This window comes from Brienomyrus brachyistius, chromosome 4 (genome assembly GCF_023856365.1).
Source record: "Brienomyrus brachyistius isolate T26 chromosome 4, BBRACH_0.4, whole genome shotgun sequence".
NCBI classification, from domain to species: Eukaryota; Metazoa; Chordata; class Actinopteri; order Osteoglossiformes; family Mormyridae; genus Brienomyrus; species Brienomyrus brachyistius.
The window spans coordinates 5,897,074-5,913,466 of NC_064536.1; the positions used below are offsets into that span (position 1 = coordinate 5,897,074).

The window sequence follows — 16,393 nt, forward strand, 5'->3', positions numbered from 1 at the left end:
TAATAATATAAAGCAGGTTCTTCCCCACGCAGGGCTGATTAGGTTGGGACGCTCACCTGAAAATAGCTGAGTGCAGCTGACTGCGCGGGTGCCTCGTTAATGCGACCGCATCTCCACTTAACGGCTACCTATCAATTATGGAGGGCAGGTGCGTGTGTGTTTTTTGTTTCTTCCGTGTCCATTCTCTAATAAGGACCCCGTCTGCCAAGACTGGGGTAGACGCCTACCTCGGACCTGAGGAGACGTCCCACGAAGCGTGTTGGAACCCTCTAACCGGACCCCACAGTGGGACACCCCCGTCCCAATGGATCACGTACCAGGAGCTATTTACAACCAATCATAAGCTCAGCCCACCTGGCCCACCTCTGGAAAAATGCAACGGCTAGTTGGTTAAAGTTATTAGGTTGATCCGCCCGCCACCCCCAGTACCTCACCCGCTTGGCAACTTTTACCCCCAGGCCCCTTAGATAATCCTGTAGGCCCCCTTCATAATTCAAAGCTGGGTGAAAATAATGAGTCAAACTGACCAACTTTGCCGTTTGTTTTCATCCAACTGGACTCACGCTGCACTGCACTCTATATTTACGCTCTGGCCGAAAAAAGTCTACGTGAGAAATTCACCCTAAACACCTTTCCCAGAGGTTACACCATTTTTAACATTTAAGAATGTCCCCCGCATAGAGTAACCTGACAGGCCAGCCCTCTTGGAAAGGGACAATGCGAATTTGCACTGTGCTATACCGAAGACAATAAAATATAGTGCTTTTATATGCTATGAGAGGGAGACAGCCCTGTTTATGAGGAACAATGGGGAGGTTTACGATGAGGGCACCAAAGAAGTGTGCGCTGAATGACATAATTCCCCTCACGACGAGATCCTTCCAGCTAGCCGTACACTGCATACGCTGCCGGGGGTGTTCACAGCACGCCAAAGCTCAACGTGCAGACCACTTCCCTCGACGGACGAACTGTTGCCAATGGAGACCGTCAGAAATTTCACTTTCACATCTTTCCCACAATGGTCACATAAGTCACTTAGATTAAGAGGTAAATGCATCCATCCATTCTCCATAACCGTGTTCCTGTCATGGATCGGGGTGGTTTTAGTGGCATGATGCAGGCGGGGGAACAGAAATGGACGACCCACTGGCGGCTCACAGGACAAATGGGGATTTATTAAGCAAACAATAAAACACAAGAAAAGACTCCAAAATAAAAAGACCACGAGGGGTAAAAAGTAAATGGGTATAAAATAACTAACAAAACTACACAATCTACAAAGGGTAACTAACTACACAGGGAAACAGGCAGGGAATCAAAAATAACAGAAATCATAGTGCTGAGATGATAAGCAACAAAACACCGAACAAACACAAACAATGAACCACCAGGAGCTAAAACTCAGACAGGAACTTAAATACAAAGAAACTGAACAGGGTAATAACAAGCAGGAGTGAAACAGATTAACCAATAGGGGAAGGTGCAGGACAACGAGCATTCAGGGAAACACACAAGGGCAGACACAAGAACGGGCAACAGGTGTAACTAATTAACTCAAAGGAACTAAACAGGGAAACTAAGAACTAACCAAGGAAACAGGGACAGAAACTAACACTGGGGAATAAAAGAGAGGTAGAAACACAAGCATGGGCACAAAGAGTTTAACCAAAACCAAATACAAATCAGAAGAGAGAGGAACTAGAAAAACTCATACAATGAATCACTAGGGAACAAAATCTACAAAACTACAACAATAGAGGTGAGATTCACACACAAGATAGAGGCGCTCACAGGTAGCCACATGTTCAATGCATTGAGCCATGCAGCCGATAGGGAGCAGGGGAAGAAGACATAAAGACTGACAACATAAGGGACAGGATGACCAGCAGCGCCTGCTGGCCAAATTGTGAAGGGACACGGAGTGGAACACCAGCTGACCCTGACAGTTCCATCCATTTTCCATAATCGTGTTCCATCCATTTTCCATTATCCACTCATCCAGCACGGAACTGGAGGAGCTTGGAGCCTGTCCCAGACAGCACAGGACACAAGACGGGGTAGACCTTGGACGGGATGCCATTCCAATCGCATAGACACATACGATTACACACCAGGAGCAATTTAGTGACACCAATTAGCCTAACTGCATGTTTTTGGATGGAGTGAGGGAACCGAAGCACCCAGAGAAAATCCACGCGCCACAGGGAGACCATGCCAAGTCAACGCGCACGGAGTCACTGGAACACTGTGCCGACCTGCAGGTAAATGCATAAAAATATAAAATGTAAATAAGATCTGCTTAATAATGTAGCACGAATAGCTTTATGCTTCATAAATATATACACAAAAACTAAATTAAGTAAACCGTAATGCATGGCTGGTCTGGAAAAAAAAAAAAAAACAATTACAGAAATGTGTCTGAAGAGAACTGCATTATGGGTATTTAAGGAACGGGTGACTGACTGCGACCCAGGAAAGGAGCCAGGCAATCCATCAGATGTAATTATAGTGAAAAAGCAAGACTGTCCTCCTGTCTTGGCCCTCCCTAACTTCTGTGCGTGTCGTATCTGTGGTTTTATTTTTGATTTAATGCCAAGAATGCTTCTGCACTATCCGACAGAACCGGGGATGATATCGAAGTTAACAGGACAAAGGCGCACTTAATTATTGCACGAGCTGACCCTCTGTGGTGCTGCTGGGGGCCTGTCATGGCTCACCTTTCAGTCTAATCTGCCAGGCCATCTTTTTTCCATTGAGAGTGTGTATTTTGCAGAGATAAGGGGGCGGGGCCACTGGCATGGCGACGGCAAACAGGCTTTTCTGGCTATTTTGATTGGTTCCCACTCCAACAGAGGGATTGTTTATTTTTGTGCCTTATATCCATTCAGCCATTTTCTATAACCGCTTGTCTTATTCATGGCGGTTGGGGTGCGGAGCCTATCCCAAAGGCTATGGGCGCAAGGCGGGGAACATCCCCGGATGGGGCGCCAACCCACCACAGTGTGCCACATACTAAATTGTAAACTTGAATTCTGTGTGCTCTTCATTCAGCTTTGAGTGCATTTTGGAGCATTGATTTAATCACTTTAAATTGTCAGTGCTTTCCATTTAAATATGACTTAAATATAACGCTACATTGAAATATGACATCAATAAGAACATTCCTCTGCTGCTGTGTCTAAATCAATTGGAAGGCAAATAAACAAAAATTATGCATTTTTGCAAAGACGTGCTCACTCATGAACACAACATCGTCGGTTTTATATATTCGGGTTTGTGGCATTAATTTGCTGTTAAAATTTAAGACTGCTGTGCTGCCAGTTGGGGGCGCTATTCAACACACAGGTAAGAGTCGCCCCCCTCTGCTATTCTCACTATCCACCCAGAGACATGGGGGGGTTGTACTGCCAGCAGCAGCCTTTTATCGGTACAGTGCAGGTGTGAGCCTGCCCCCCCCCCCCCAGATAGTATTAACACATACCCAAGCGCCCGCATACATACACACACACATTCCTTTACCTATCATGGTAAGTACATCAAGTTACACATGAATGCAATATATGATTCCTAATTCCAGCCCCACGAGACTCAAATAAAGTTGGTAATAAATGAAACTCATGAAAACGGATTATGAGAAAGTTTGGCACATTTATTTATTTATTTATTTATTTCCAAAAAAGGCCGACTAACTTCAAAAGGAGGCATTGTGCCTCATGGGAAAGTCTCCGGCTGTACTTCTTCAGCGTTTGTTGTCCCAGTGGGTGCATATTTCGCCACTAGGTTGGAAGAACTTGCACAGACAGGTACAAAACACACCTGTGATCTGACCTTTCAGTTTTCCAGTCTGATTCTCATATTGACATTTATGTATTTAGAAGGTTCTTTTGTATAATGTAATATACAAGTCAGTGCCTTCAAGCACGACAACAGATGCGTGTAATGTCATCAAGACTGAGCTTATCTCCCAAAATAACATGCACGGTTTTGAGTAGCTGAAGGAACTGGACTGTAATGCTGAACTCGGACCGAGCCGGGAGTCAAACTTGTAACATTCTGACATGCCTGTGTTTTTTTCCAATGATCCCACCTGTGCGGAAGTGAGGGTGGGTCGGACTGACCTGAATCAATCCGCTAGACAGAATGTGCGCACACATCTCACATCTCGACTTCTGCATTAACAGTGAGCGATGGAATTCACCGTGATGTTTCACATCCACAGATATGAGATGGAAATATTAAAACGCAGGTCCTGAAACGCTGGGGATCGTGGCTTGGCTCAGTTTGGCGTGAACTAGCGTTTACTTCTGGTTTAGCACTAATGTTTACTAACTGATCCTTTCACTTGAATGGCCCCAGTTACTAAAGCTTCTGCATGACTGCTTGACTACAGAATATTGACACTCTGGTTAACTTCTTTCTCGTAGTAGTCAAAAATATCAACTGTGGTGTTAACTGAGAATTTTTCTGAATGGACTGCGGAACACATCTAGACAAGGGGGGCATGTTGGGGAGGGGAGGGGGGGGGGTGGGCGGGGCATAGAGTCATGTTCACTTGTTTTTTGCTTTTGAAAATCTCAAATTAAACTTTGTGCTTAAAAATACAATTATTTCAGACTTAATAAAAACTTAATAAAGTTTATCGGTTTCTATGAAATTATTTATAGCTTATTTTCCCATGATTTTTCATCACCACTTTGTTAATATTGCTCCCAAACATGGGGTGACCCCCCCCCCCCCCCCCCCCCCCCCGATTCAATGGTGAGATTACAATGGATAAAAAGTAAATTGTTGTTGGTGCTATTGCAAAGTATTGAATATTTTAAGCCATTCTTTTTTTCAAATGGTGCAATCTTTTTTTATATATATAAAAATTACTTTGAGCATCCAATATTCACAAAATGAATATATCAATCAATATATGAATTTAGAAGATAATTTAAAAGGTAACTAACTGCCTAATTATCATTACAGCTTTAAGTGGCAAGATTAGGTGTAGTATAATTAAAGAAAAATATATTTGTCAGTCAATAATGAATTAATCATCCAGGTAATTGTTGACAATAGATGAGAAGGACAATATCATTAGCACAGCTATTAAAAGTAATCAACCAGCCTAAATTTCCAAGATGTTTTGTCGCTCTGTGACCAAAATATATACACACACGGACACACAGACACAGACACACACAAAGGTTTGTAATTATCTCTTGCTGGAGACTCTCCATTCATTTCTATGCGGAAAACTCTAATCCCAACATGACGACCTTAACCCCAACCCAGCCCTAACCTTAACCACAAGTAACCAGACAAAATACGAGATTTTTTTTGGCATTTTCAGTTTTTTAATTGCATTCACAGATCTTTGCGGGGACGTGAAAAATGGTCTCCACAACGTCAAAATAACAGGTTTTTATTGCATTGTGGGGAACATTTGGTGCCTGCAACGTAATATATACAAAATATATATTATAATAATATAATATACAAAATCCACACACACACACACACACACACAGTATATACACCTTTGGAAAACAATTAGTTAGTTTCGCCATGCCAATTAGTTAGCTCCGGACCCCCCGTTACCCAGTAGGATAAGCAGTTTGGAAAATGGATGGATGGATATATATATATATATATATATATATATATATATATATATATATACATATATATATATATATATATATATATATATATACACACGTGGACAAAATTGTTGGTACCCTTCAGTCAATGAAAGAAAAACTCACAATGGTCACAGAAATAACTTTAATCTGACAAAAGTAATAATAAATAAAAATTCTATGAAATTTAACTAATAAAAGTCAGACATTGATTTTCAACCATGCTTCAACAGAATTAATAAAAAAAAAAAACTCATGAAACAGGCCTGGACAAAAATGATGGTACCCCTAGAAAAGACTGAAAATAATGTGACCAAAGGGACATGTTAATCCAAGGTGTGTCCACTAATTAGCATCACAGGTGTCTACAATCTTGTAATCAGTCAGTGGACCTATATATAGGGCTCCAGGTAGTCACTGTGTTGTTTGGTGACATGGTGTGTACCACACTGAACATGGACCAGAGGAAGCGAAGGAAAGAGTTGTCTCAGGAGATTAGAAAGAAAATTATAGACAAGCATGTCAAAGGTAAAGGCTATAAGGCCATCTCGAAGCAGCTTGATGTTCCTGTGACTACAGTTGCACATATTATTCAGAAATTTAAGATCCATGGGACTGTAGCCAACCTCCCTGGACGTGGCCACAGGAGGAAAATTGATGACAAATCAAAGAGACGGATAATACGAATGGTAACAAAAGAGCCCAGAAAAACTTCTAAAGAGATCCAAGGTGAACTTCAAGCTCAAGGAACATCAGTGTCAGATCGCACCATCCGTCATTGTTTGAGCCAAAGTGGACTTCATGGGAGACGACCAAGGAGGACACCATTGTTGAAAACAAGCCATAAAAAAGCCAGACTGGAATTTGCCAAACTACATGTGGACAAGCCACAAAGATTCTGGGAGAATGTCCTATGGACAGATGAGACAAAAATTGAACTTTTTGCCAAGGCACATCAGCTCTATGTTCACAGATGGAAAAATGAAGCATATCAAGAAAAGAACACTGTCCCTTCTGTGAAACATGGAGGAGGCTCTGTTATGTTCTGGGGCTGCTTTGCTGCATCTGGCACAGGGTGTCTTGAATCAGTGCAGGGCACAATGAAATCTCAAGACTATCAAGGGATTCTAGAGAGAAATGTGCTGGCCAGTGTCAGAAAGCTTGGTCTCAGTCGCAGGTCATGGGTCTTCCAACAGGACAATGACCCAAAACACACAGCTAAAAACACCCAAGAATGGCTACGAGGAAAACATTGGACTATTCTAAAGTGGCCTTCTATGAGCCCTGACCTCAATCCTATTGAGCATCTTTGGAAAGAGCTGAAACATGCTGTCTGGAAAAGGTACCCTTCAAACCTGAGACAACTGGAGCAGTTTGCTCATGAGGAGTGGGCCAAAATACCTGCTGAGAAGTGCAGAAGTCTCATTGACAGTTACAGGAATCGTTTGATTGCAGTGATTGCCTCAAAAGGTTGTGCAACAAAATATTAAGTTAGGGGTACCATCATTTTTGTCCAGGCCTGTTTCATGAGTTTTTTTTTTTTATTAATTCTGTTGAAGCATGGTTGAAAATCAATGTCTGACTTTTATTAGTTAAATTTCATAGAATTTTTATTTATTATTATTTTTGTCAGATTAAAGTTATTTCTGTGACCATTGTGAGTTTTTCTTTCATTGACTGAAGGGTACCAACAATTTTGTCCACGTGTGTATATATATATTGTAAACTGCAGCCTGATTCTTCTCTGCTTCTCATTAATGAAGAGCTTCTTCCTTGCTTTAAGGGACTTCAGTCCTGCTTCTAGGAGCCTGATACGAACTGTCCTAGCAGTGCACTTCACACCTGCACGTAATGTTTCCAATTCCTTTTGAAGGTCACCTGATGTCATCCCCTGATTCATGACATGTTGTCAGTTGACAGTCATCTCTACCATCACAAAGTTGCTTCTGCCCTCTACCTGACTGGTTTCTGGTAGTTTCCAGTGTCTCCTGCTTCACCTTGTTCTTGTGTATTGTGGACTTGGAAATTTTGAGCCTGGAATCATCCTGCCACTCAGCGTAGCCTTCTGCCAGCAGAACCAGGATTAAACCAGGATTTACAAATGCAGATTTTATTTTTTTAAATGTGTTTGTGTGGATTTGCATAGATCACATTTAGGGACCAAAATGCATGGTAAAACCTAAAACTTCCTTAGTTTGGGGACATTTTTTAGGTCCCCATCTGAATAACCTAAATTTTATCATAACCTGTGAATCCAATCAAAAATGGAAAAATGCCAAAGGTCTTTGTGTTTTGTTTGGCTACTTATGGTTAAGGTTAGGGCTGGGTAGGGGATAAGGGTTTTCCCCATAGAAATGAATGGAAGGTCCCCATTTAGATAGGTACGCTAAGTTTGTCTGTGTATGTGTGCTTTATGTTTATATTACATTGTGAGGACAAAATATCCCCCACAGTGTAATAAAAACCTTTTGTTTTGACGTTCTGGGGACCATTATTCAGGTGCCCAGAATGATTTTTGAATGCAATCAAAAAAGTAAAAATGCCAAAAGTCTCCTATTTTGTTTGGTTACTTATGGGTAAAGTTAAGAATTGCTAGGGGGAAAGATCGTCACGTTGGGATTTGAGTTGTGCCCATAGGAATGGGCAGTTCCCATAATGATGTGAGTACAAACATGTTTGTCTATGTTTATTTATTTATTTATTACATATTCTAATAAATACCTAATAGCCTTATAAACATACAGATTATAGATCTGAATATTGGCGCATTAAGCAATGGACTCGGTAGCAATAGAACACCCAGTGTAAGAACGCTAAAGTCTCCCTGTGCCGCCAGACCAGGGGTACAGGGCGTCCAGCTGACGGCAAGAACAGAGTCCTTCTTTCATCCCCCCTCCTCGGTGCCTGACTGACTCCCCACACCAATATTAATCACAGGTCTGCCACAGCATCCCATCCCAATGAGCCACATGTGTAAAGCGAGCTGCCGTCCTTTAATGATCTCACAAAGAAGGAAGGAGAGGGAAAAGCCCCGCTGACACGTCTGTGAAATGAAACATTTTATTATATCTTTGATGAAAAGCGAAGAAAGACTGGGCTATCACGTCCGATGGGAGGATGGAAATCGAGTTCTCAATATTTGCGAAGAACGGGATGTTATTTTAACACCGCGTGTGCTTGGTCCATTTGACACCCCAGCACTTGTGATTGGTCATTTTACCACCTCAACACGTGTGCCTGTTTACTGCGGCGACTGTCGTTGATCATGTATGAAAAGTAAACGAGGGAGCACGGAACATGAGCTTAAAGATGTTTCAAGAATCGCGCCAGGGTGATATTTATATAAAACGGGAAATATCTTAATGTTTTCAGTTGCTTTCTGCTGGACTGATCGGCGGTAGAAACAGATCGACGCATTTAATCTTGCAGTTACGAACATTGAACCGGCTATCCAGCTCTAACAAATGACAGTCATACGGAGATGAAATGAATAGCAAAGATATTCTTATACGACTTCAGTTTTCCCAATTCGAGTATCAAAAAATAAAAAGTCTATGAAGCAGGTGCCGGGATCCGGTGCAGTGAAGCAGCTGCAAGCGCCGCCATGGCTGCAGACGCTGTCCTACAGCTGAACGGTGTCCTCCTCACACAGACATCTGGAGGACAAGTCCGAGGTCTTAAATCACACTGCTGTGTGGCTATGCTTGATTTAGGTTTATGCCAATTTAAACTTGCACAGATCCACTAAGGAAGGGTTTCCGTTTAGAATCCGGTATCAAAACATTAACCCACCCATGCGATCATCCATGCTTTTTTTCCGGGGAAATACTGGTCAAAGTGTCACTCTTAAAAGAAGAGCGATACGGAAAATCCTCCCATGCTAATGCAGAGCCTTCACACTTTGTACTGTGAATACGGAAGCTGAAATACACAGCCCTATATTCTGATATCTTTCATTAAAATCAATATGTTTTTCCCCCATGGTTTGACACAACCTTGTCCCGGGGATGATGAAAGAGAAGCGGAGGTTTAGGTAGCTCGGTTCACGCAGGGACACCCTCTTGTCGCTGATTTTTAAGGGAAGACGTTTTCGGGCAGGCAGTAAGCCAGTCGGTAAGATTGCTTCAGCGGGCGCTGGATGAGACTCGGATCCGCCAGGCTCTGGGGACACGGGATTAATGGGAGCGCGTCTCCTGGTGCCAAGAGCTGCAGGACTCTTGCCATGGAGGGCACTCGTAAGGGAAGAGGGGGGCTGACGACCACAAAAGGCTTGGCATCGAAACACCTCAACACCGGCCGCACGTAAACAGGTCCCCATGTACCCATCCGCACGTTTTTTTTTCTATTTTCCATTACATTGCACTACATTTATTACATTGATTGCTTTATTGAAACATGTTAATTTATACTTCAGCTTTGTGTTTCATTTTAATTTACTGGTGGCCGGAAGGACGTACAGAGTAAGATTTTCACTGCATAGTGTATCTGCCTGTTTACTGTAAACAGAGTGTAGTGACTGTTTGTGACCAATAGTGGGCCCTCAAAGTTCGGCGGCCCCACCGAAAAGCGCCGTTTGCGTAGCGCTAACCACCAATAATTAATCTTTTCTCAACCGTTTTTTTTTTTTTTTTGCAGGAGCAGTTTAAACTGTCGCGCCCCCATGTAAAGGTAGCGGTAAAGGGTCAAGGCTTTAAACCTGGCGGCTGTGATATCTGCCCCCCCGGAAGCATTAATAAGAGAAGTTCTGGCATAATGTTAAACGATACTGTAAATTACTGCAATAGACTGTATTTATTTGCTGGGATTTAGAGAACAGCCTGGAGGGGAAACTAATATTTTATAAATCCATTGCTAATAACTCAGGAGTGGCCCTTCTGTTATAGAAAACTCTAAATTTAATTCCAGTGTATTTGCTTTGTAAATAGAGCTGTGGCAATTAGTAATTAATTATTAAAAAGTTATTACTATTCGATTGTTGTGTAGCATGGGAACAAATGGCTGTACAATTTTTAATTAGAATTAAGGGTACCAAGAACAGCCCAGAAAATCCTAATAATCAGAACTTGCATCTGCGGGATGCTAAGTCTGTCTGTGACAGTGCTATGTTCAAATGAAATAGTGTCTGAGCCTCCATTCATCCATCCACTAAGCATTTATCCTGGTCAGGGTTGTAGGGGAAGCTTCATCCTATCTCAGGCAGCACACGGCAGAAAACTGGGGTATACCCTGGAGGAGGAATGGACATCCAGGAAGTGGCATCACCATGCCGACTTGTCAGGAAGTCTATTTCATTGACCCCCCCCCCCCCCCATCTGGCTCTGACGAGGTGACATGCAACAGTGGGTCGGACATGACCAATGCCGCGTGACTGCTGGGGATTATGTACCGCCATCTTCTCATCCGCTCTGGGTCAGGTGTCATTAGCGGTTGCCTGCAACAGCAGGTTTAAAAACAGAGCAATTATACTGGATGCTCCGCCGGCCACCTGCGAGGCAGGTATGGGAGGATTGTCTCACAATGACAGTGTCTTTATTAACGTTTTTAATAAACTACTTTATATATACTTAATTGGTAATGTAGGTTAATTAGTATCTTCATTTCTACTTGGTTTGTAAAATACAAATCAGACCGTAGAAAGATTAATTAAGAGATGTTTCATTTCTTTCTGCTTGCAGGGTTGTGTGAATGAAGGGGAAGGACAATTTGATTGAATGAGCATGGTGGCGACTGAACTGATCCTGCTGGCCTGTTAGAGGGATCGAGGAACACGGACAGAGGTGGCTTGAGTCTTTTGTAGCAGTCTGGCTTTGTCATGGCTTGCTCATCCGATCCTCCCGTGTGCTACGCCCCCTTGTTACCTCGTGTGGAATCCCGGTGTTCTCAGCTGTGTCTAGTTGTTCTTAATCAATTCTGGTATTTAGTGCTTCCAGGTCTGTCTTGCCTCTGTCCGGTCATTGACGTTCGTGCTTGCGCTGTGTCCTGTGTTTTGGTATTTTTCCAGAATAAACCCCCATTTCACCTGACGTCACAGTTTCTGTGCTGTGTCCTGGACGCAATCTGTCACAGAATGACCGGACCTGAAAAGAAGACGCCTCCCCTCAGTGGGGCGGAAAACCTCGACCTTATGGACATGGTAATCTACTGGCTCGGACAGCCCGAGGTTAAGGAGGACCCCACGGCGCGAGCCATTGTTTTCTGGTCGAGGATCCACAGTTCGTGGAGAAGGTGCAGAGGAATTTGACCCAACGGAGAGGCTGGGCCGCTGAGGATATGATCCAGCCGGGCAAGTATAAGCTGTGGCTTTCCTCCTCCCTTGCCATGCGAGCTGCTGAACCCTCACAGCACCAGCTCGCAGGAAGAGAAGGAAGCGGAGATTCAGACGGGAGGACACGCCGGGTGTCTTCCTGGGGGCTGTCTCGATCTCTACTACCTCACCTGCGGCGTGTCAGGAGGAGCCCCTCCCGATACTTGACCCCGCGGTGTTTGTGCCCAGGGCTCGTCTGCCTGCTGCTTCGCCTGCAACCTGAAGCCTTTGCTGTCGCGCCTGTTCCATCCCCGTGATTCCTGTCCCAGCGGTCCCTGCTTCTCTGCCTCCGGCACCTGTCCCTGGTGAGGTTCCTGATCCCCTGGAACCTGCTCCTGCTCCAGTTCCCATGGCCTCACTCCCTGTCCCCGAAGAGGTCCTGGACCATCGGACCACCACTCCTCCCCCCTTGGAGATGGAGGAGGAGCTTGAGTGAGATCCCTTGGGGATGTTCTTCTTGATTGCCCCGGTCAGCCCCTCTAGTGGATCACCCCGACCACCACCCCAGCATGGCAGATCCTGACCGGGTCCTCGTCTGTTGATGTCCCGCAGAGGGAGAGGACATCAGCGCAGGGGTCAGGTCCCACCAGCCTTGCCCCCCGGCTCACTGTCGGTTCCACTAGATTCAACTCAGCGGTCACCTGCAGTTCCTCCAGCTCCTGCTTGGTGGTCACCTGCGGTCCCCCTGGCTCCTGCTTGGAGTTCGCCTACGGTTCCCCCTGCAGTACCTCGTCGGGTGTCTGCAGTCCTGCCTCTTATGCCTTGTTGGTTGTCTGCAGTTCCTCCTGCTCCGTCTTGATTGTCACCTGCACCTTTGCCGGTTATGGCTGTGCTGTTGCCTGCCGCGGCTTCAGCTTCCTCCTCGCCTCAGTCCCACCTTCCTCCTCGCCTCCTCTGGTGTCCCCTTCCCTCCTCGCCTCAGTCTCACCTTCCTCCTTGCAGTTGCCAAGGGTCCTGCCTGCGCCAACCTTGCGGTCACCCGTTGCCCCTGCTGCTTACGCCTTACACCCACTGGGGTTCCCTCTGGCTCCCTGTTTCCCCCTCATCCTTCTGTTCCACCTTTGTTCCCTCCTGGTTCCTTTGTTCCTCCTGTTGGTTTTCTGTCCCCTGATGTGGCCCCTTCGTTGTTTCTGTCTTTGGTGTCCCTATGTCTTTCTGCATTCTCCATGATTTGTCTGTTATCCTGGTTAGTGTCTTGGTCCTTGTCCTGCATGTCAGTGCTGTTTCCCATGGTGTGTTAACATTCTTGTTTTGCTCCCCCAGGTCCTGTCCTCTGCTGTCTCCTGTTCTATTCCCTCTGGTCCTTTTAGGCGTGCCCGGTGTGCGTGCCTTTGGGGGGGATTCTGTCATGCCCTGCTCGTCCGATCCTCCCGTATGCCACGCCCCCTTGATGCCTCATGTGGAATCAATTCTGGTATTTAGTGCTTTTGAGTCTGTCTTATCCCTGACCGGTCATTGTAGTTCGTACTTGTGTTTTGGTATTTTTCCCGAATAAACCCCCGTTTTACCTGACTTCACGGTTTCTGTGCTGCTTCCTCGGACACATCCGTACTGTAACAGGCTTTAGTTCTGCCTGATACGCATGTCCCCATTAACCTAACTGAGGTAGAAACAGCACAGAGTGTGATTCTGCAGGTAAAGACAAATCCCCTGGTTGGCGATTTCACCTTTGGGCCCCTGAGCAAGGCCCTTAACCCCAGTTTATCCAGGGACCGGCTGACCCTGCATTCTAAATTGAATCTAACGTGTCAGCTAAGGAAATGGGAATGTTTCATTTGCCATCGCAGCACTGGTCACTTGTAGATTACTGCAGATGTTATCTAAAGACAAGCATTGTCTTTCTGTTCTTAATGTTTTGCCATCATGTATAAGGAGTTTTTTTTATGTCTTCAAGCAACGGAATGGGAACATTTTAGACAATTTGGTGAAAATGAACCTGTGGGACCTAAGGATGCCTTACACAAAGAAAAAGTCAGACCCTCCCCATGTTGATGAATTTACTTGGTCTCTATGCCAGCAATCAAAGTCGTGTCTAATGGTTATTGACTTTGAAATAAGTTTTATATATTTATTATATAACGTACTGCAGTATAACAATACCCCTGCAAATAACTTAATAAATTCACTCCACATAATTATAATATGCTGGCAATATTACACGTCCTGTATCTTTTTGTGAAATGATCAAGCTCATCCTGTCAGCTGACACATGCTCGCTTTGAAAGAACATTCAGGTTAAACGAGGTGGTCCAGGCTGAATAAAAGGCGGCCAGGGGTTCCATGGAGAATGCCAGTCCTAGAGGGGTGTGAAGAGTCACCTGGGGTCAGTGGCATGGGGCAGGATGATTGATGCGCTTTTGCAGACTCATGTGTTAATGGGTAAGTTGAAACCTCTGTGACCCCAGTGAACAGACAGCATCTTGAAGTTTTGCGGCGTCTGTCATTTTGATTGTTGGTTACATGAGGCAATATATTCATCCTGGGTGAGGGTATCAAGAAAAGATTCAAAGGTCTTCCAGAAGGGCACGAGGTGCTCAAGACCTGGAATGGGGAAGAAGGTTTTGCAAGAGGTGGGGCTACCACTTTACACTAAGCCTCCCTTTTGCCACTTGTAAATGGTAGCAACTCAGGGAAGCAAGGTTTTGCAAGGGGTGAGAAGGAGTTGGGTAGGAGCAGCAAATGGAATCACGGGAAGGTTAAGGAAAACTAGCGGTTTATCGACCAGGTTACCCTCTTAAAGAATAGGTTAAACAATCTGACATGAACAACCCCGGTCACTTACACACTTCATTTTCTTTGTGGAAAGATCACGGTCATACTTCTGAATCAATGTTAAATACACTTCATGATCAATGGCACTCCTGGCACTGAGCTGAATGGCACTCTTGCTTGTAGAGTTGGGTGAGGTAGTCCTGGGAGAACTATTGCTGTTGTACCCTTGAGAAGGTCTTTAATCAAACTCTCTGAAGTCAAAATATAGAGCTGTGAGACCTGGAGAATTTTTCTTATGCTCAACAAATAATTCTCACCACATTCTCAGTGTTGTCGTGACGTTCCAGTGGCGTGTCGGTAAACGCGACATAAAACACGAAAGCACGCTTTTTAAAAATCATGCTAATGTGATTAATTCCCAGTACAGTTAATCTTGTTTTTTTCCTTCATCAAAGTACATTTCCTGCCAGTAGGTGTTCCTTCATGTGATGACATTTGATCATTGCGCAAATAAATTTTAGAGTCATCAGCCGCAATCAGAATTAAGTTTATCTTCAGCACAGGGGAGAGAAACACAGTCAGATATTGCATAAAATAGGTCGTCAGCCTTTTCTCCTGTGTACAGTTTTGTTATGGAACGTCTGGGTGTTCATCTAGCTGACCAGGAGGATCTTCATATCTCCACGATGAGGGTGATTTCGGGAAAAAGGGGCCCTGGATTCTGATAGACTGTCACGCTCTAATTAAGGCAGGTCTGAATCCATCGATGGAAAGATGCATGTGTTTTTGTAAACAAAAGGTTAAGTCAGTCTGTTATCTGTACAGGTCGGCCCTCTAGATCAGAAGAGATCTTTGCAAGTTCATCTTGTATTCTGCTCGCCCTCGGAGCTCCATGTAGGAAGGAAACATGTTTGGACTTAAAGCCAAGGTTGGCAAATTGCCCAGTGTTGCACAGATGAGAGTGGCCTTTTATTCATTATGATTTATTTGATTTCTTTCAAATTGTTATTTTGGTGCAACAGATGTTAAAAATAAATTAATGGCACGGCGCACGACACCACTTACCAGATAATTGTTTAATTTGTACGTTCCCCCAACTGACAGAATGACTAGGAGACGGTGCCCCCCGCGGGTGACCGGACAGTGAGAGCTGGGTATCTATTACCCCTAAGCACCCCCTGTCAGAGAAAAGGTGTGTGCTTGGTAATTTCTGAGCAATTGACTAGACCTACAACCATCTCAGCTATTTGTCTAACATGCCAAATAATGGAGAATTAGAACATATGAACCTAAAATATCTTGTATAACACGTTATACCAGTTGACAGTGATTCTGTGAGTTCATACATGTATATAACTGATTAACAGTAGAATTTTTCAAGGGTTTTGTTGAAATCGCTCGTGTAATCATATCTCGTCACTGCTTCATGTTCGCTACAGGATCAGTTATAAAATTTTATTTAAGTCTCTAATGGTTTAGCTCACTCTTATCTTGTTGATCTCTAATACTCTTCTTCTTCCTCCCAGTCACTTAAGTCCTTTGACCTGATATCGCTGCCTGTGCAGATGTCTAGGCTTAAGTGCAGAGGTGTTTGTTGTTTGTTTTAGTCTGTTTATTGTGTGTATTTATTTGTCTGCTTATGGAAATTGTACAGTATTCTGATCAACTGCTGTTGTTTTACATGTGCTCTACAAATAAAATTGACTTGACTTGTTTCTCTTTTATCAAGAGGTAAAGCAGAACCAAGTCA

General features: G+C 44.1%; 1 long non-coding RNA gene across 1 annotated transcript; it reads left to right on the plus strand.

Annotated features, from left to right (window-relative positions):
* The first annotated feature begins 2,239 nt into the window (after nt 1-2,239).
* Nucleotides 2,240-13,227, plus strand: LOC125740232 (uncharacterized). Its single transcript, XR_007397474.1, has 3 exons — nt 2,240-2,261; nt 11,303-11,404; nt 13,195-13,227. It is a non-coding gene; the product is annotated as an uncharacterized LOC125740232 (long non-coding RNA).
* The last annotated feature ends 3,166 nt before the right edge of the window (nt 13,228-16,393 follow it).